Source organism: Pelmatolapia mariae, linkage group LG9 (assembly GCF_036321145.2).
Source record: "Pelmatolapia mariae isolate MD_Pm_ZW linkage group LG9, Pm_UMD_F_2, whole genome shotgun sequence".
In the NCBI taxonomy this organism is placed as follows: Eukaryota; Metazoa; Chordata; class Actinopteri; order Cichliformes; family Cichlidae; genus Pelmatolapia; species Pelmatolapia mariae.
The window spans coordinates 26,904,221-26,926,578 of NC_086235.1; the positions used below are offsets into that span (position 1 = coordinate 26,904,221).

At 38.6% G+C, this 22,358-nt stretch overlaps 1 long non-coding RNA gene across 1 annotated transcript; it reads right to left on the minus strand.

Annotated features, from left to right (window-relative positions):
* Positions 1–19,410: 19,410 nt before the first annotated feature.
* LOC134634728 (uncharacterized) lies at positions 19,411–21,457 on the minus strand. Its single transcript, XR_010094866.1, has 4 exons — positions 21,439–21,457; positions 20,548–20,596; positions 20,317–20,379; positions 19,411–19,917 (listed from the first exon to the last, which is right to left on the minus strand). It is a non-coding gene; the product is annotated as an uncharacterized LOC134634728 (long non-coding RNA).
* Positions 21,458–22,358: the final 901 nt, after the last annotated feature.

A 22,358-nucleotide genomic window follows, 5' to 3' on the forward strand; every position in this document is an offset into this window, starting at 1 on the left:
ATGGTTCCCCTCTCTTGACCTGCAGCTGTCTCTCTGCAGCCTCTGTGATGTTTTGATGGTTTTCCTTTTCTCTGGTGCCAAGAAGCCCATGTGTGTGGTGCACGGACTGCCCCACTGAATCATCTGCAGTGCACCTGAATGTGTTCCCCCTGCAGACCTCAACCAGCTCTTGATATTTTGCTGTCTTTCATTTGTGGGCTTCTTTAAACTTCCAGAGGAACAGTGAGTTCTAAGAGCAACACTTCGATTGATGAGATAGATGTTAAAAAAACATCTGGTCTGAGTGCTGAGTGGCTGGAGTTGTTTCCTTATGCAGATAGTGATAACACTAAGATAGTCCAATGCTGTGTATTGATGTTTCTTTATTCATACAAGTCAAGGATGAAGGATTTTCAGAATAAATATGAATAAGTGGCAGAACTTCTGTGCAAGTCTAGTTTTAAAAGGATTCAGCACACTTGAAGTTTCAAGCATTTCAAAGACTAAGTATAGCTGTTTGCACAGGAGAAAATGTATCATTAAGCCTATTCAACTTAATCACCTCACCTTTCACTTTTCACTGCCCCTTTTAAGTGAAAGCCAGAGGTAAGAAGTATATGTGAAACAAAATAAGCCTATAGGGGAAGACAGCAAACGTTGCACAGCCTAGCATTTCCCCATTTACACACCAGCTGAAATCATTAAAATATGTTACCAGGTTGTCCTTTATTATGTCACTGATACCCCTTAAGTTTCCATCCTTGTGGTTTAAGGATATAAATACATTTTTTTCTGCCTTTCTATGGAGAGATTAAAAAAATGCAGGATTGGTTACAAATGTAATAAATCTGCAAAGAAATGGAGGAATAGGGATTTTAGATATTCATCATTATTACATTGCTTATAATTCTAGGTATACCCTATCCTGAGCCTGCAATGAGAACGAATATGAAATAAATTGGCCTGAGGAGAAAACTTTAAAGGAATATAATATAGACTTTCCTATATCAGTTTTAATGTGACCTTGTAATCTCCCAGCTCCCACCACATCCATCCATCCAGAATTGGTCTGCATCTATCTGCATCTAAGGGTTAGTGTGGGAATGTAAATCTACTTGTAAATAGACTGCTGTGTGAATAGAACAGACCAGTTCAACATCTGCATCACTGCAGATGTCACACCAATCCTATCTTCTCCCTTCTCCCCTTACTCATGAACGACATCCCGAGATATTTGAACTCCTCTGCTTCAGGCAGCAAGTCATTCCCAGCTGGGCTGAGAACCATGGCCTCAGACTCGGACATGTTAATTCTCATTCCAGCTGTTTCACATTTGGCTACAAACTGCCCCGTAGCTTGCTGGAGGTCATCGCTTGATGAGGCCAGCAGAATCAAATCATCTTGAAAAAGCAGGATGACATTCTTAGATCATTGATCCCTGTGGTCTTTGGCTACGCCCAGAAAATCTACCCATTAAAATGATGCACAGAGGCCCCAGGAAAGTTTAGAAGATAAACTAAAAGCTTCTGCAAGCATTAGATGCCTCAACAATACATAGATTGCTATATAATACTGATTTTCTAGTAATCTTTTTGGCACAACGATGTCTACAGTACAGTTCACTGAGATTGGATATTTAAAAATTGTCCAAAAATGTGTTTCATACAGAACACTGCACCAAAATGCCTCATATATCACACCCTGTACACACCAGGAACTGATCATAAATTATCAAAGCTCTGCCTGCATGGTTGTAGAGTGGAGGCCACATTGATATGGTACTGTCATCTAGATGGGCAGTTTATGGTGAACATTACCTTAATCTGTGCACAGGTTTACAGCAATGGGTTTTCATCAGCTTGCAAATTATTTCAGTGTGGATAACTTGCATAAGGACTTGTTATTAGTGGAACAGGCTGCTGCTTCTTGGTAATGTTGGGTAAATTTGGTAGAAGTTGTGGTTCATGCCCTTCACAAACACATCGTTACTTTTTACCTCAGAGCATAAAAGAGAGAGGGAGAGAAAGGTTTATCGCAAACTCTTTGTTTCATATGAACGTCACTTTGTGTGTCTTCTGTGTTGTGTCTAATGAGCTAACACAGATTAGCTGCCTTTGATGCTTCAAGCTCTAGTATATTAAAAGGGATCTTACATATACAGTTAGAGCTGCACCCGATAAGACTGATGAGTCTAAAAACTAAAAATCAGCCAGCATTCTCCTCTTTTTTGTCTTTCTTTTCATTTTTAACCTGTATTTTATCTGTTTGTCTGACAAGGAGCACAGATTTTTAGAAAAGATGATGAAAGTACTGAAAGAGATGATGTTTCATTCAACAGACATGGACAAAAAGACAGACTAACCTCATACGAGCTAGTTAGTACTTGTAAGTGGAAAAAATGAAAGATGAGAAAAAAAAGGTTTACCCTCTCAGAAAGTGGTTATGCATGCAGATGACAAACAGCAAAACCTTGCTTTAGTTGCTCATATCAATAACTAATCAATGATCTAATCAGTTCCAGCAGTGGCTGCACATTCCAACTCTATGAAATATGAATTTCTTTCATTTGCATTTTGATTTGGACCCAAAAGGTTATTAAAATTTCTGGTTGAGTTAATAAACCTACCGCTAACTTCAAGGTCACTCTCATGGCTCATCACACTCCATCATCGAATTCCTCCAGATGCTGCCCTAGATGAACTGACCCCTGGTTGAGAGACGTGCTGGAAACAGGTGAGTGTCAAATGTGTAAATTTAACAAATCTCCCACTTCAGGACTTCTTGCTTAACAAGAAACTATGTGTTGAAGAAAATCTGGAGACAGAGGAGTAGATTAGCACTGAATTAAAGAGTCTTAAGTAGTTAGTATGCAGCATCACCTGCAAACCCACCAAAAACAGCTCACGGTGAGGAATTTAAAAACTGCATAAGTCCTGAAAACTGCAAGAGTTTAAATAGACTGTGTAATTGCAACAGTTACATTAATATTTCAGATCCAGCCAGAAAGATGCTGTTTTTCTTCTTTTACTCGTACTTTTCTCTGTGCATCAAAGTAACAACTTGGTCCCCCTGTCTGACACATTATTATTTCTAAAAGATTTCTGATCAAAGTGAAAATGATAAGTAGATTTAAAAGTTGCCAGTTAACAGCGGCATTATATATAAGATATTAGTATAAACAAGGGTCATGCCAAAGGAGAGCAGATAGAGATTTCCCATAATCAGTTAATCCGCGATGTTTTTAAAGCTTTACATACAGTTACATGGGACATGAATGTAATTAGAAGCACTTACTTCTTTGTATTTTATCCAACTTTATATTCCATTTTAAAGAGAGGTACATGCACATGATAATCTTCTTCATGGTGGAGTTATTATTTTGACCTCTTTTTTTTTACAAGTACTTCAGTACCTTTTATGCAGATCTGCTGTACATGAACTGATTCTCACTATGACACGGTGGGGGTGGAGGCAAGTTTTATACACAGTAATAAGCTACAGAAGGTGAAATGGTGGTTAAATATCTTTGTACAGCCAGCACAGATGAAATTGTTCATTTGGATCCCTGATATTTGGCAAATACAAAACCAGCTTTATCTTTTTTTTAGTTTTCTTTCTTCTTCTTCTTCTTCTTCTTTTTTTTTTTTTTTACCTGTGTGTTATGCCTGTATGCCTTTCACTCCTGAACAAGGAGCACAGAGTTATTTTATTAAAAAAAAAAAAAAAGTGAACAAAAGGAGCAGCTAGTAAAATAAAAATGAAAAAGCTACGCTTCTAAATAGATGTACGCTATTGGTTTTTCCATATATATGGTAATTATGATATACCAATCATGGCATCTGTGTATTCACGTTCACATTAATTTATTTACTGTCACTGACATTCTTGCTGTTAAAGAAATGTTTAGTGAGTTGCACATTTTCCTCCTAACTTTCAGTTCCTTTGTTCAAGTGTTTTGAAGAACTTTTCCTGCCAGCAGCAGCATTTCAATGAACAAACTGGGTGGATTTAAGTCCCATTAAGTGGGTATTGGATACTCTTCTTTGTTCCAACTCCACTTCCTGATTTAGGATGATAACACATGTATTTATAAAAATGACTCCTTTAAATTACTGTCTTTTTGTGTAAACACAAAGAGCCAGTTCTTCTATTTAATTCATTCTGTTGTGAGCTTTATAAGGACAGGGCACAAAGAGATCTTATGCTTAAGTCTTTGGGATGAATGATTATTCCACAAAGCCATTATAAGCTACATTGTTTAGGCAGAAACTGACATTCTTCCAGGAGTTTGTCTAAACCTAATTTGTGCTTATTAACTTTCTCTTATTCTATAAAGTATCTCTCCCTTCACTGGCTGCGTACTTTAAATCTCTTCTGTTCTTTTCAGTTGAAGCTGTGACCTTAAAGAATTTCTTGCAAAAGCTTTTCATTGCATAAGCAGGTTAATCTACCCCTGACTTCACTTGTTCTCTTACAAAAGAGCACAGCAAGGCAAGCCTCATAAAAGCTTGCACAGAAAAACAGGAACATAACTAAACATGCACATTTACAGAACATACACTGTCTGGCAGATTTACGGTTTGTTAGCTTGTTGGATCTCTTAGAAAACAGGAAGTTCGGTGGAAGGCACTGGCAACACCCTTGACCTCTGGGTGACCACTTTTGATCACAAGGTGATTGCACAGGCCAACTGCTGGGAGGCAACCTGTATCCAAACAATCACAAACCAACTTGGACTCAATAACTCTCAGACAGATTGGTAAAGGCAACAATGCAGATCAGCAAATAATTGCTATTTAATTTATAAATGCAGATAGATTTTCATTGCATCAAATCAGTGTGAACAACTGCAACAGTTTTCTTTGCAATGAAGGACTCAACTCAACTGGTTGCCAGCCGTTTGTATTCTGGGTGTAGGCGTATGTAAAAGCAAGGCTGCCAGGCACGTATGTCGTTTTGAAGTGAAATTGCTTTCCCGCAGCAGCTACATCATTGGAATGGCTGGACTCTGAATGTAAGTTGTGTTCAAGGTCAAGGTTCAAGGTTTTGGAGAACGCAGATGGCAGCAGATTTGCAATTGTTTGCAGACTATCACAAACAGTTTGGAGGTTTCTCAACTTACCCTTGTTCAACAGCAAACTGACAGCAGGCTCACTTGTTGTCTTGTTATTGCCGTCTTGTCACATCAGAGTCGCTTTGAAGATGGCAAATGACTGCGAGTGGTGGCAGACCTGGTCTTAGTCTATGAAGCAACCATTACACACGGTCACGATAATTCTGGTTCTGCCATGGTTTTCTCCATTGTGACTGTCGCATGATGGTTAAACGGGTCTCTAACTGGGGTAAAAGGGTCTAGTTCTTAAATAGTGCTTTTCTACTTGAGCATTCAAAGTGATTGCCTCATTCAACTATTTTTATACAAGCACTTTTTTTCTGTGCCTAAGTGCTTTCTATTCAACATTCACACACATTTGTGAGGTACAGCCACCCCACTGATGGCTATTAAAATATTCATGTGTCTTATATTTAAAAAAGTCTGTTTTTTGTTTTTAAATCACTAAACGGCCGGGCCCCTTCTTACCTGTCTGAGCTCCTATTTATTTATGCTTCAGAAAGAACCACAAGGTCCATGTCAAAACTATCCTTAACTATTCCACAGACTAAACTTAAGACTCGTGGTGACAGAGCCTTCTCTGTGACAGGTCACAGACTCTGGAATAGTCTTAGATCTGCACAAACGCTCGAACATTTGAAATCGTTACTAAAGACACATTTTTATGGTCTGACTTTTAACATGCATTTTACATTGTTAAGCACTTTGTGCAGCATGTACTGTTTGGAAATGGGCTATATAAATAAACTTGACCTCACCTTGGTGAAACACTGACTTTAAAGCAAAACTAAAAGTCAGGTCAGTAGAAGATACAGTGGGAGTAATAATTATTTGATCCTCTGATGAATGTGTAGGTTTGCTCACTTACAAAGTGAACAGTCTCATTTTTATTGTGCATTTTAATTTTAATGGAGAGAGACAGAATATCAACCCAAAAATCCAGAAAAACCATATTGCATAAATATTATACATTGATTTCCTGTCTTTGAGTGAAATAAGTGTTTGATCCTCTCCAACCCAGGCAGAGTTCTAGCTCCCAAAAATGAGTTATTGATTGACTTTGCTCTGTCAATGAATAAATCATTAAATTACAGATACTCCAGACCTCAACTTGTTATGTGTATAGGGCATACCGGTCCACAGAATCAGTTTCCTCCATTACAATCTCTCCAGCACCATGGTTGACACCAAAAACTGATACCTTCCTTAAGGAAGCAAGCTTACATATTCAGCAGGTGATCAAATAATTATTTATCCCACTGTAAGTTATTAATAGCAGAAAAAGGAAAAAATAGTAAAGGGTGGGACTAATAATATTACATAAAGCAGGATAATTTAAAAACAAAATCCAAACGGCTGCATATTTCTTGGCTCTAATGTGAAAACGTGTTTTTGCTAATTTAATTTTCTCCCCATGGACAAGCTCACAGCTTGCAGCTTTTAACTCTCCATGGGGGAAAAAAACAACAAAACAAAAGAGAGCAATTTACTGCTCGTAGCTTCTAGCTGACACAGAGCCAGCCGTTGTGTCCGTGCTCGTGTCTATGCGCTTCAAAAAAGTTTTTCATGACAAGTGACTCGACGCTACGCTGTTCCCTGACAGCATGAAATGTCCCCTGATTACTTCCACACACTGTAAGTGTAATAGAGGAAAATACAGAATACTAATGATCGTAATGATGTTTTTGTGGATGTACAGATTGTCGGCTCTCATATTTGTCATCATTGCATTGCCTTATGAAAGGCATAAATCTTGGCTGTGTAAATGTCTAGTTTGTTTATTCCAAAAAGAATAATGGATACCCAGAGGAAACAAAAAAGCCTTTGAGTCGTGGATGCAAATTCTCACATTTATGGAGGCACTGGTATTACAGTATTCCATCATAACGCAGTCGATCTGACGAGCCATCGTTCAGAATCTTTTAGACGTATGATTGGATATCTTTGACACCGGGGCACCAAGAAAACACACACAAACAGAGGAAATCTTTAGAGTTCAGATAGCAGCGAGGTGTTGCGCTGATAAACCCCCTGCGAATACAGACTCTGTGTCTGACTCATCGCCTTATCTCCCCGGCTGCTCCGTCTCAACACCTCACATGGCAGCTACATCTGTGTGGGCCTCCATTTTTCATTATGCAATTATACATCCACCAGCTCGCTGACATTAGACAGGTTGTGCTCCAAGAATTTATGAGCAGCTCGACATATGCGGCCTAAGCCTACACAGTGTGTTTGTTAGGGGAGGCGTAGTGGGAAGGGGGGAGGGGACCAAATGCCATCAGAGCCCAGTGAGCAGGCCGCTGACAGTTTGTCAAATGGATTTTTCTTGTTCATATGGAAAGGAAATAACAGCACAAACATCAAAGTGTAGGACCTACTTACAAAGGCTAGTTAACCATATAAACTCTAGCTGTGCACTTCCTGTTTAATTTAAAAAGGGTTTTTTAAAAAAAAGTTATTTTTTAAAAATTTAATCAGTCCCCACATTTTCCGTCTCAGCAAGTACAGGTCACTTATGGTCAGTAGACTGGAAGGTATTTTAAAAAATGTGTTTATAAAAACTGCAGATGATGCTCGACTCATCCTTGTCATCTGTACAAGGTCAGGATTTTGAAAAAGGCTCAACCACCCACTGCCCAAAGAAGAGTTTTTTTCCCTACCTGACTGCAAATGAAATCCGTTAATATGCAGGAGAGAAACAGACTTCATATCTGTTTGAGTTTTGTATTCTATTGACAGCCTATTTATTTTTGTTTTCCGTCTGGTTGCTGCTAGCTGAACAGCAGTCTGCCACTCGATGATAACAATGACATGCCTAATCCATCTATATTTCTGGCTGTTTTTGCGTGTTTTTCGTTATAGTGTATGCTGATCTCCGCCTCTGTCTGGCTCTGCTAAAACATCAGTACCTTACCTTAAGGAATCTGTCATTACTGAGTGAGATGGATGGATATTTATTTGCAAAATAATAAATTACCAAGAGAAATGTGGAGTACTGTGCAAAAGTTTCAAGCCAGTCTTCATTTAAAAAAAATATTTTGCTTCAAGGAGCCAGACTTTCTTGCAATTTTTAAGAGGTTTTGAGCAACAGTTCTCCAGACTTTCAATGATTTCTTTCCTTTGGACACTGGCTGCTTTTTCTCTCTCTGACTGTGTGTGAAAATAGTCACATATACTCCCTATATGTGACTATTTTCAGCCGAATGCTTTTTTTTGGTGTTGTCATTGTTGTTTGCTAAACCACCTACCACTGACCTAAGTGTAGCAGCCTGTTGCAAAACACATAATTTGTTCCACTTTCTGTAGCTAAATCTATAAAAAACGCCAGCGACAACAGTATAACAGACATAAACTAGTCTTTTTGGATCAACAAGCTGAATCCCAGTGTTAATAGCTGAAAACGTGGTGCATCTTAGCAGAGTGTGCACTGTGTCCTTAAAAAATGGGAGGAAAAGTGAAGGACAAAAAAATGCAGCATGCCTAAAAAAGCAGATGAACAGTATCTGAAAGTCATGTCTTAAAGAAACAGGAGAACCCTGCTGACAGACTGAGTTCAGTCAATAGATGAGCCTGATGAATACTGGATCTACAGTAGATGTTTCATAATGCCTCTGTAATCCTATAACACTAAACCTTTAAGCCCAATTTAAACAATAAACAGTCCAGTGTTGTTATTGCTTTTCCCCCTGTTCATTGCTATATTTTTCTTTCCTTTCACACGTGTAGTTTCATCACCACAGTGTCCTGTCCTGTCCTGTCCTGTCGTAGTTCCCATGTGCTGGGGGTATGGATGGATGGATGAAATCCACTCACCTGCGTTTAACTGTAAGCGTCCAAAAGTTGATTCTGTTCATCTGGACGTAGCGTTTTGTGGGAGAAACGTTTCATCACTCATCCAAGTGACTTCTTCAGTCTCAGCTGTCTGCAGGTTTCCCCAATCTTATAAACAGTACATTTGCATGCAATGACTGAAACCAGCCCACTGAAGGAACAATGGGCTGGGAGGTCAGTTCCTTAATTATAATTATGCAAATTCTCATGACCATTGATCCATAACCATTGAACGTTTCTCCCACAAAACGCTACGTCCAGATGAACAGAATCAACTTTTGGAGATTTACTTTCCTGGATGATTGAGAATGCATCAAGACGTTAACTGTAAACGGTTTTCTCACAGCGGTCACTCTTCCGACTTCATCTCCGGTCAGATGTGTGCTGTTCAGAAGGAACAATAATGAGTGATAATCACTACGTTCATGCTGTTAAAAAATAGTGTGTGTGTGTGTGTGTGTGTGTGTGTGTGTGTGTGTTTAGTCACATAATGAGTCACACTTTACCCTTTCCCATGCACATGCTTGGTTTAGATGACCCTTCAGTGACTACACACACTCACACATGTTATGAACTGATAGACTGTGATGAAAAGTAATCCATTAATTTATAAACATCAAGCATTATTTATTCAATTTTACAAGCCCCACTTTTCTCTTACGCTTCAGCTGGTTTGACCCTAATGAATCGTGTTTTGCATTTTTCAGTTGGAGCAGAAATCTAAACCAGCTTGATTACAGGAAACATGTATTTAGAGCTTAGTTCTCATCAAAGAACATTAACACTAAAGCATAGTCGCAAATTCCCATTTCTTTTACGAGTGTGTTTTGTAACAGACTTTACACTGAATCTAGTCTATTAACTCAGTCGTAGTTTGCCTTTTATGTCGTGGGATGAAAAGTGGTAATGTGGGCATTTCTGTGCGAACATTATTACGAATAAGACAAAGCATTAGTGTGGCTCTAAGGAGAAAAGAAATCAGATTTTCAGTTCTAATCTTACGAAAAATAGGTCGATAAAAGGCATTTCATTATGAGACTAAAGTTATATTTCAGTGTTGTACTGTGTATTACAGTAATCCTTCAAGTAAATGCCCTCTAGAATGACACGTACAAACATTAAAAAAAGATATATTTACACCATTTGGCTTCAATAAGCCTAGCAAGCGCAATCATCATCCAACATTATATTACTTTACTGTATTGGCGACCTTGTTATTTTCTGTGTATAGGATTAAGCATGTTCACATGAAAGAGGCACTGTTGCTGCCAGATGAACATGTTATGTACAACCTGTCATGATTCTCAGGGACTCAAACACTGACATTTTATGAAGACCACAGCAATCTCAGAGGTAATCACTGGGTGCACTTGGGAGTCATGGCAACCCTGCCAAGAGAGCACCGTCCATCTGTTAGGCTTCAGCCACACAGGGGAAAACAGTGGTTGTAGACTGCAGCATGACCAACATTAAAATGGCTGTGTACAATGAACTTGTATCTCTTGTATCTCCATCACTCGCAGCAAGTTACCGTCTTCAAAGTGACTTTGGTGCATCAAGATAGCAATAAAACGGTATTAAGACAAGTCTGCTATCAGTTTGCTATGAGTTTGTGATTGAATGAGGTCAAAATGGCAATTACAGTACATAAACAACCTCACTGAGACTGAGTGCACTGTGTTGGTAATCTGTCTCTGATTATAAATTATATGGCAATTATTTGCTTAGAATAGAGCTGCTAGTTATCCACATTGAAAGGAGCCAGTTGAGGTGGTTCGGGCATCTGACTACAATGTCTCTTGGGTGCTTCCCGAGTGAGGTGCTCCAGGCATGTACTACTAGGCGGAGACCCAGGAGTTGTGGGAGAGATTACACTTCTCGACTGGCCTGGGAATGTTCCCCTTGGATTGGAGGAGGTAGCTGGGTAGAGAGGGGTCTGGGTTGCTCTGCTCAGGCTTCTGTCCCTGTGACTCGGCCTTGGATAAGCAGAAGATGAGCGATGGATGGATATTTGCAAAGCTTTACAAATTCAAGTGCCACTCCGAATTGTACTGCACTAGTTGACGTTTGCAGTCAACTTGTCACCGCAACTACTTGCAATGAGTGAAAGCTGGGCAACCACTGATTTTTTTCCTAGTCACAAGGAGGTTGCCACCCAATTTTTTTCTCTACTGCGACTGAGTCATGAAACACTCATCTATTTCAGGATTGTTAGGGATGTGCAGCCTGGCTGACTGTGACTAAGAAATGGAGTACACCCCGGACAGGTCACCAGCTTATCACAGAGCTAACGCAGACATACAGGCAACCATTCACACCTTTAGACTCACCACTGTTTTGTTTGCAAGCCCTCCTGTATGAATCCCCATAAAAAGCCAGGAGCTTCAATTGTTTTGTTAATCCCAGGACTGTCCCACAGACTTTTTTTTTCAGACTCTGTGTTCTGTTTTGGGTTTTTCTCTTTGCTTTCACGCTGTTTAGTTTTGTATGGTTAAGTTTGGGCTGGAATACAGCAGCACCGCCTGCACATATAAAAATTACTCTGATGTAATACAATGCTGATGCAAGGGGTAATGACCTTGCCTCCATATGGCACATAACTGGAGACCGGCTTCGACATAGGCTCGTATTTTTTTTTATTATTTTTGTTTGTTTGTTTTGTTTTAAACTAAGTAATAAGATCTAGATCCAGGCTGACTGTCTGGTTTGTACCTGCAGCACAAGTTTACTTTTACCTTTTTGCTGAGCTGTGACAAACGGTTGTATCCTCATACGAGTGATGGACTTCTGCTGCAAACATAACTTAATCTGCTAAAAGAAGAAGCTGTAATAGTTATGATGCAATAAAACCTCTTCTATTCTATTTTTGGTACTCCCAACATGAAAAAAGTACAAAGATGGAAATAAGAATGCAGTTTGGATGGATAGCAGATAAAAAAAGAGGAGAAATATGAAACAAAGTTCCGAGTTCAGCAAACATTTTGAGTGGAAAAATGAACTCTAGAGAGAACAAAAAAGACAAACAGTGTGTGTGTGTATATATATAAGAAGCCCTCCATCCAGCTGGCTTTTCTCCCGCAGTTTTTCCAATAACCATTCATTCTCCCGCCACCTCTGAACATTTTTCTCTACACAGCTTGCATTATTCAGTCATTATCCCCCAGCAAAATATGACTTATGAACACCATTGTGACAAATGCTTCACAACGCACCCAAAGGACTTCAGCCAGATGAATGTGAACCCACAATGCACACAGTTTGGAGTGAAAAATGACACGACATTAAAGCGTCTCTCATTTCAGATTTAAAGATGGAGATATTTACATGCTGCTGGTGATGCTGCATCAACAATAAACTGCTTTTTAAATGATGCTATTAAATTGATTGAACACGTTTTCCCACCTGTTTTTTTTTTCTTTTTTAATCATTGTTCCTTCATTGTCTTAATTGGCTTCTGTCTTCAGCTTTTATCCTCTTTTTACAAGGTTTTAAAAAAAACTATAATATAAATCTCTTTATTCAAGCACTGAGATGATAATGAATCCTGTCTCTTAACAAGGTTTCCTCTGTTATGTGCAGAGTAATGTGATGTGCGGAGGTATGACAAGCCTCTGCACATCACGTTGTGCAGGGCCGCTCTGTCATCCTCGATTCCTCTTCCCTCTTCCTCCTGAACTCTTTGTCTTTCTCTTAACGTGTGCAAATCTTCTAATCCCTCTCTCTATCTGGAGCTGGATTTCCATGTGAGTGTGTCATGCAAATTATGATGAATGCAAACTGACAAACTGCAGGATTCTGGGGATGAGCTAAAAAAAATACTGTGTTTTTCTTTCGTTTGTTTTTTTTGCTTGTTATATATGTTAATATGATAATATGTTATGCCCTGGTCACAACCCCTGAATGTCTCAAATTCTATTAACTTTATTGCATGAAGTTAATAAACTAGAGCTGATCTAGCTGTGTATATGTATGTAATGTAATGTAAAGCCAATGTGGCTGAAGCTCTGTGGCTAAGTTAGATAAGCAGTGCATACCAAAGCAGCGTGTCACTTCAGTACGCTATTCCATCTAATGTAAGCCCTGATTATTTCATATTCATCAGTATGCATACTAACTTTTTAATGGTTAAAAATAACGTTAAAAAACCCCTAGCAAGCTTCTATGTAAATAAAATGAAGCTTATTTATAATGCTTCATGTACAGTGCTTAGCATAAATGAGTACACCCCACTACATTTGACAGAAAACCTTTAGTTTCCTTTCAGAATCAACATTTTCTATGAGATACTATACTATAAAATACTCCCACAAATGTGGGCCATTGATTGCAAACAAGATTTCTTAATTTGCACACACAAAAAAGTGATTTTCCTAACAAATTAATTCAAGCCCATGTCGCAAAAATGAGTACACCCCAATTATAGTCTTAGGAGAAAAGCCACACTTAAGACTACAAAATTCGAATTAACAGGCATTCAACCACAGATGAGTCTAATGATTCATTTAAGAGGTGTCCAGCAGACAGGTGACTATAAAAGGGCATTACTTAACAAAGAAAAGTACTTCCCATTTCATGCTGCCAGCAATGGCTCCACATGGAAGAGAAATGTCACAAAATCTGAGAAAGGAAATCATTTCTTTACGAAAAAAGGCGAGGGCTACAATATGATCAGAAAAGCTTTACATATCAGTCAAAATACTGTAGCAAAAGTGATCCAAAAATTTAAGAAAGATGGAAGTGCAACCATATTACAGAGACCTCCAGGCAGTCCACGGAAGTTAACATCTTGACAGGAGCGTCTTCTGATGAGGGTTGAAGAAAATCACCATGCAAGTTCACTGCAGTTAGCTAAAGCAGTAGAAAGCAAAACTGGAGTGACTGTTTCCCGTGACACCATACAGCGCACACTGCAGAGGAATGGCATGCATGGGTATCGTCCATGAAGGAAGCCTCTCCTAAAGCCCATGCACAAAAAAGCATGTCTAGAATTTGCTGGGCCCATGCTGAAAAAGATGAAGACTACTGGGACTGTATATTCTGGAGTGATGAGACAAAGATCACTGTTTTTGGAACTAATGGTTTCAAAACTGTGAATGCGTCGTAAATGTGAGGATTTTAAAGAGAAATGCATGGTGCCTACAGTGAAACATGGTGGTGGCAGTGTCCTTATGTGGGGCTGCATGAGTGCTGCTGGTGTTGGGGAGCTGCATTTCATTGATGGTATCATGAACTCAACAATGTACTGCTCTATACTGAGGGAGAAGATGCTGCCATCACTCCGTGCACTTGGTCGTTGTGCACTTTTCCAACACGACAATGATCCAAAACACACATCTAAAGCTACTGTTGCATTTCTGAGGAAGGACAGGGTGAAGGTGATTGAATGGCCAAGTGTGTCTCCTGATCTGAACCCAATCGAACACCTCTGGGGAATTCTGAAGTGACAAGTTGAGCATCACTCTCCATCCAGCATCCAGGTTCTAAAAGAGGTTATTCTTGAAGAATAGAAAAAGATAGATGTTGCAATATGTCACCAACTTGTTCATTCCATGCCTAGAAGACTTGGTGCTGTCCTTGAAAATCACGGTGGTCATACAAGATACTAGATGTAGTAGTTTTTGTTGCTTCAACCAATTTGAGTAAAACTGAAGATTTTGTGATCTAAGTTATATTATTAACCTTAATTTCATGTTATGGAGTTAAACAAGTGTTCAATAAAACTCAGCCTTGTGAAAATTTTGGAAATTGTTTTTTTGTTCATTGAGCTACTGATTAAATTTGTACTTTTTAAAGGGGGTGTACTCATTTATGCTGAGCACTGTATAAGAGGCTAGTATAGATGCACCTGAAGGGCTGGAGCTGCTCCCTACAAGCACCTGAAAAAAACAACAACTCAACTCATTTAAAGACAACTGGTTTTCACCAAAGTGCTGTGCAAAAGATAAAACAGATTAAAAATAAATATAAGGGAAGAGATAAGAAATAAGTAAAAAAAAAAAACCCAACATGTTAGAAGGTGGAAAAATGTATACAATTGTGGCTGAAAAGGCACAAGAGACACAATAAGCTAATCAGACAGACTCAGATGGTCTCCCTGACTTCACATCTAGAGCAGGGGATGGTCAGAAGCATCTAATTATCTGACCTGGAAGGTAAGCAGGGATTTAAGAACCAGCCTGAAACGATTATTTTAATGTACAATGCATGCAGTATGTGGTATCTGCCACTCAAACCAATTAATTAAAATTATTAAAACAGTGGTTTGCAAATTTCAGCCTTTAATTTCAGACTAAAGGAGAGAGACAAAGGCAGCCTTTCATTTCTATATTGTTAACATGAAATTCAGCCCTATTTACACTTTACGAATCTTGAAAACCTATTTCATGAATTAGAAGAAAAGGCTTATAAGACAGAGTAATTGAGAAGGCTGTGAAAATAGCCACCCACTGTCTGGTTTTCTAAAGGAACAATAATGTCCCTCCTCTGTCTGTCTGAAAAAGGCAGTTAGTCATTGTTCTCTGCCTTATTACAGAACCGAGAAAAATACACCTCTAGTGGTTTCTACATTATATAGCATGAGCAGCATTTCCAGTCCTTGTTAAGATATTATATTTTAACAAGGACTTTTCTGTGTGGATATGGCACTTATCTAAACATTTAAGCTCTGGCAGGTCATAAACATGAAATAGAAAGTTCACCCTCTTTCAATTGTAAGGTTTTATGTCTCTGGACATAATAAATCTGGTCTTTAGTGGGTTTTGAAATAACGTAAGTACAACCTCAGATGAACAATCACATATTACATGTTAATAATTTAACAAAACTAAGCCAAAATGCAGAAGCAGTTTGTCGAATGCACACTGCTACACATTTATTGCTGCTAAGTGCACCTTTACTGCTTCCACAGGAATTAAGAGGGTAAGTAGCAGCCAGGTGCTGCAGTCTGTAAAAGCAAAGTTTTGGCAGTTTGTTGATCTGGAGCATTCAGGTGTATTAATACAATGTCAAGAAGGAAAGACATCAGCAAAGATCACAGAGGAAAAAGTTGTTGCTGACCATCAGTCCGGAAAGGGTTATAAGGCCATTTCCAGGCAATCTGAAGTCCATCTTTCTACAGGGAGAGCAATTTTTCACAAGTGGAAAAGATTTGAGACAGCTGAGTCTTCCCAGAACTTGATATCCAAGCAAAGTGACCCCAAGGTGACACCATGTAATGCTCACAGAAATTGCAAAAACAGAGGAGCTACATCTGAGGCTCTATAGCCTTCAGTTAGCATGTTAAATGTTAAAGTTCATGGCAGCACAATTAGAAAAAGACTGAAGACGGTGGTGGAGGAGTGATGATTTGGGTTTGTTCTACCGGCACAGTACCTGGGCACCTTGCAGTCAGTGTATCGACCATGAGGCTGCCTGTTCAACTGCTAATGCTTGGTCAAAACTTTTAGTTCTGCCTGCAAACCTCAATAAAGTAAAATAACGTAAAGACGTGTAGCCAGAATTTCTCTATAAAAATGTGAGACCCTGATAAAGTCATAGCCATAAGCTACAAAATTATGGCATGAAGTTAATTTTGGATACACTTTATCTGTGTTTTAGTTTAGTTTTTATTAAATAAGTAATGACATGATGTATTGTGTTGTTGCTTAGTATATAGCCTGATTTCAGTAGCGGTTTTAGATACGGGCGCCCTCCGTTTGCGAGGTGCGCCTGCTGTTTGCGGCTCAGAGAGGAGAGGGCGGGGCGGCGGGGGATTCTCTGACCGGCTGGAGCGGCATCTAATAACCAACTCGCAAAATAAAACAAAATAAAAACAAACCAACAAACATGAAAACACCAGACATCATGATACAGACTTATAATTTGCACCGGTGTTTTTTCTAAATTCTATACATGAAAAGTGAGCGCGAGAGCCCTCGGTGCGCCTGCTCGCTGCTGTCAAAGTAAACTTTTATTGTCATAAAGTCCAGAGAGACGAGACGACGAGGCTCCACTTACAGCAGTGCAAGTAAACAAACAATATATATAAGAAGAGTAAGTTAAATAAATATACACTTTAGGACTAGGGGTAAAGGGATCAATAACAATTTAAAATTTACAGTTTGATGATTTAAAGTCTCACACACAACCCGTCAAAAGGGGAGGGGGGCCCTGCTGCTTCCAAATAGAGCACATTTCATTTATAATGTTGTAAATCCAAGCCCAATATGTATTCATGATTTGAATCCTGGGTTGTGTGATACTGGAGTGCAAAATTAAAACCAATGGAAGATGGACAAGAAAAGTTCAAAGCCATCAGGTCCTCAGTTTAGAGAAAAGAGAAAAGAAGAGGAGGAGAAATGAGCAAAAGATACAGGTAAGCAGATGTGTCATTGGATAATGGCAGGTCATCCTGAAACAATCAGAATCAGAATCAGAATACTTTATTAATCCCTAAGAAAATTATGTGCGTTACAGTTGCTCCAAGAAGAAATGGTAAAAATAGCAACAGTAACAGGCTAAACTCCCAGAGGGAGTGTTCGCCCAGGGCGCCAAACAGGCTAGGACCGCCACTGCCTGATTTGTAAAACCTTGAAAGATGGTATACCCTTGGTGTCCAGTTTTATTTGAAAGTAGTTTAGTTTATATTAGTTTAATTTTTTATTCATTGCTTTTATTCAGGTTATATTTAGTTCATTGTATTAACATAATAAAAACAGCAAACTTGATTTTTGCACCCACCGAGATACAGTTCAGCAAGCCTGACACTTACTCGCTTCAGGACACGGAGTATTTCTGAAGTCTGGTGTAGTGCTGACTCAAATGAGGCATATTTAACTGACTCTGTCTGAGGATTAAGAACTAGAAATTCATAATTCATCATTAGTGGGACAATCAAAGAAGATTTCAAACCTCCCACAGGGATTTGTTCCTGGTACTTTAGAGGCTTTTCCACTTCACAATCCAACATCCAGCTATTAGAACAAACAGCAAGAGGAAATCTATTATTACAGCATGAAGATAGCAGGTTCAAATGAGCAACTGAATTATAGCATACTGACAGTGAGTCATCCTCATTAGAGACCATTAAAATTTGGTTGGAGGCAGAAAATATTTAGCTCAGCATAATTAGTGGAATATCAAACACAGTCACATGCCCCAATAATCTTTTCAATTTACAGATTCAGCGATTATTTTTATATTAATTTACTATTTTTTAATTTAACTCAATCTGTGATCAGTAAATGGTAAGTCGATTGGTTCTCATATAGCATTTTCCTAAACTGCTTTATAAGCAGTTTGAGCTTGACCAAGGCAAACATATAGGATGTTATGTAGCCTCCAGGCCTATCTATTGTATACTTTGTCATGCAACAATACATAATTTAAAAAAGTTGGCCAGTCTAACTACTGAGTAGAGAATTGTCCAGTTTAATTAAAAATTAATTAGACATATTTATTGTTAAATATAAAACATAAACTCTATTAAACATAAAATGTTTGCGCACTGAGGAAATGGTTCAACAAGCAGTAGGAATTGAGCTCTAAAAAGTGTTTTTAATATAAAAGGCTCTATATAAAAGATGGACGTGGCCACTGTGACATCACATTGGACTCATTTGAAGCCTCAACATTAGTGATTTGGATCACTGGAAGACAAGAGTGGAGTGTTACATTATCAGTTGCATACAGTATGTCCTAATTAATTGGTAAGTAACAGACTGAAAATAATGTCATTCAGCCCAACTACAGCTACAGCACAGACTTATTTACCACAGGCTTTCTCCTGACAGAGAATGGGATAATAGTGTTGCGGTCCGGGCTCTGTGGAGGCCTATCCATGACTGAAAGTATTCCATTGTGTGTTTTTCTATGCAGGGATGCTTCTACTGCATTGGCAGTGTGTTCGGGATCATTGTCGTGCTGAAAAATCAAAAAAATCGGGTTAGTGTTGTGAATGGGGTTCTGTCAGGATGGGTATCTGATTCTAAATCAAAAGATGTGGAGCTACACTGTAAAATCTAATTAGTTCCCAGAACTCAAAAAAATTATGGAAACTCGTTGCCTCAAAAAAATTGAGTAAAGCTTAGCTAAAAATGACTAAGTTAGGACAACGTATTTATTTTGAGTACTCTGTACAAGCTCATTTGTTCCCAGAACTCAAAAAAATTGGATCAAGTTTACGTAAGATGACCAAGTTAGGGCAACTTACTCATTTTGAGTACACCCTACTCAAAATGTACACAGCCGTGTTAGTTCCCAGAACTCAAAAAAATTATGGAAACTCGTTGCCTCAAAAAAACTAAGTAAAGCTTACTTAGGATGACTGTTAGGACAACTTATACATTGCAAGTCTGCAGTATTAAGAATAACTTGATATTTCTGACTTTCTGACAATACTAATTGTTTACCTACTGACAAACATTTCAAGTTCAACTAAATGAAAAAACAATTTGTGGTACCATGAATATCATTAAAAATAATTAACAACACTTTTGTAATGATGTTAAAATGAGCACAACTTTTATTTTCAAACACAACAAAGTACAACAGCCAACATACTGGACACTGTTCTGCTGAATAAAAATGATATTGCCATCACTGTTATAATCTTACAACGAAACAAAGTCTTAGATGTAATTATTCTGAAAATAAGTTTAGGCCTACCACAAGTTTGTTTTGTACTTACACTATTTATATAATCAACATAAAATATTTATTGTTCTGTCACAAGTGCAGTCTCTAATTTAAACAACACATTCGTTTTTCATTCCAACACAGGAGCTGGAATGTTGTAATATTTTAAGGATGGCTTGTTTCCAGTCCAGGTATTACTGCCTGAATGACTATCATGGATCGAGGTGATCCAAATGTAAGTGCAGAAGAAAGTCTTTAACTTCCCTTAAGTACAGTCGCAGTGGATGTGGGTTGGAGATGCAATGAGCTTGAACCTGCAGGCGACCATCTTCACTGACCACACCATCTGTGACGGAGGACTCATCTCTCCTGGTGTCCTGCAAGCAAACAATCATATTTTTTGGAACATGAACTTAATTGCTTTCTTAAAACATTTTTTCTGCATTTGGTATAAAACAGACTCCAATTTAGACAATCTCAGGCTCCCTCCCCGCCGGAGAGGTGACATTCAATGTCCCAAATTGTCAGTCTGGATAGCCGTGACCACCACGCAACACACAATATTGTCATGAAAGAATAATTTTAAAAAGGGCTATTCAAACATGGGCAATAACTTTCATTCTAATGATGTGCAAAATGATTTTGGGCACAAAACAAATTTTGCTGTTAGAAAACTTGCAGACTTCACTATATACAGTGTAGACCCTCTAAACTAAGTTTGGGGGATGTGATCTTTCAAGAAATGCAGACCAAACTGTTGTTGTTTGTTTACTTACACAGCATGTCTTGCAGAATTAACTGGAGTCACAGCAACAGCACAGTGCAGTCATATCTCAAGTCTAATAACAGAAGACAGGAAAAGATCAGTAAAGAAACAACTTCCCCAAACCAAAGCACAAACAAAACAATAAGTAAAACAGGCTGATCTAAAGTATGATTAAAGTTCAGCCTGATTAATATAAATGTCACTGACAGTTGCTAATATATTGGAAAACCAAAATACTTACCACTGAGTTGATGTCTTTCTGTCCAACAACAGGAGTGCTGGTCCCGAGCCTCAAAGACAGTAAGAAGCAAGCAGAGGGAGAAAAAACAGAACATTTTTCAGAAACTGATTTGATCCTTAATGGCTGTGCAATCACTGTAACATAGAGTTTGTTTATGTTGTTAAATAAAGGCTAGATTTGACATTAATAGATGCCACAGATGTTCTAAAGCTGCCACAAAGCATGAAAAAATAGACGTCTCCGAAAACGTCGGAGCATTTTTGCAAATATTTGATGTCTTGATAAATCGAGCAGATATTTGAAATTCACACAGCTACATTCTCGCCTGAAAATATCTTAAAAGTTTATTTTGTGACCCAGAAAAAGTAATACGTTTTTCAGCAGTGCTCCTCCGCCATTGCCGCGCTTACAAGTACGCACAGGCTCCGACAACCGTGGCCGACAAATGCGATCCTCTTTTTCACCAGACCCTTTCTGGGTCACAAAATAACCTTTTAAGATATTTTCAGGCGAGAATGTAGCTGTATAATGCTCAAATATCTACTTAATTTATCAAAATATCACATATTTGCAAAAGTGCTTCCACGTTTTCGGAGAGCTCCGTTATCCACCCCCCACACCCACACCCACCCCACCCCTAACGGCTGCACCTCCCAAAGAATTTTGTCTGGGCTCTTATCTCACTTATTTATTTCAAACAATCAACAAAAAAATTCACCGACGTAGTTTTATGTAAGGTTTTTAAGGCTGTGGTGTTAATTTTTAAGTAACATGAGCCCAGCGGCAGCAGCAACGCTAGGCTAACACTAACTAGCTAGCAAGATTATAAACCTGGTGCTAAACTAAGAGAAGCCACAAAATCAGTTTGAATAAGAGTAAACATTTACTCACCAAGTCAGTAAAGATCCACAGCAATGACAACAATAATATCTCCAGGTTTGCTCAATATATTCCATAACAAATGCTGGCGCCATGAACATGCGGACTGATCCGGGAGGGAGGAGAACGGCAGTCACGTGGCATTTTCAAAACACATCTTTCATCCTTCCGCCCTGAGAAGCAAAACTTCCAGCTTACTTAGTTTTTCTAAATTAGGACAACTCAAATTAATCGAGTTTATCAGCATTTTTGCATAAAAAGTACTGGTAACTTATTTAAATTGAGTTCTAATAACAAATTGATAAAAATTGAGTTCAGCCTATTTAATATTTTTAATTAAACACAATATTACATTTTACAGTGTACTTGATATACCTTTATTAGTCCCACAAGGGGAAATTTCATAAGGCTGCCGACCTATTGCACGCAATGGCGGCGCCATACTTGCTGTGGTGAGCCCTTGTTAATGAGGAGAGTACCTGTTGGAGATAAAATTATTGGAGATTGATTGATTCTGGAGCCTCAAGTGGCTACTAGAGGAACTGCAGGCTTTTGTAATTTTGCATTGGCTTCATTTTTCAACAGACGTTGCCAACTGATTCATGACGTAGTACATTTAGCTTCTTGGTGGTGCCTAACATGTAATCCTCACAATCCTCACACACAAAACTGTCCTAATCATGATCGTCTGAAGATTAAACCAGTCCATTCTCTCAGCACACTTTGCAGAATCAGGTTTTCTGACTATGTCCACGTTCCCACAACTAGATACTAACTGGCTAAGTGCTACAGAGTTAAAAGCGTGATGACAACTGGTACTTTCTGTTATGGATAGCACCTATGTAGCTGTAGCCAAGAATGATGACCTGCTGATATTTTGCATAGAGAATATGTGTTGGCTATGTGATTAAAAAAAGACTTCACTACCAAGA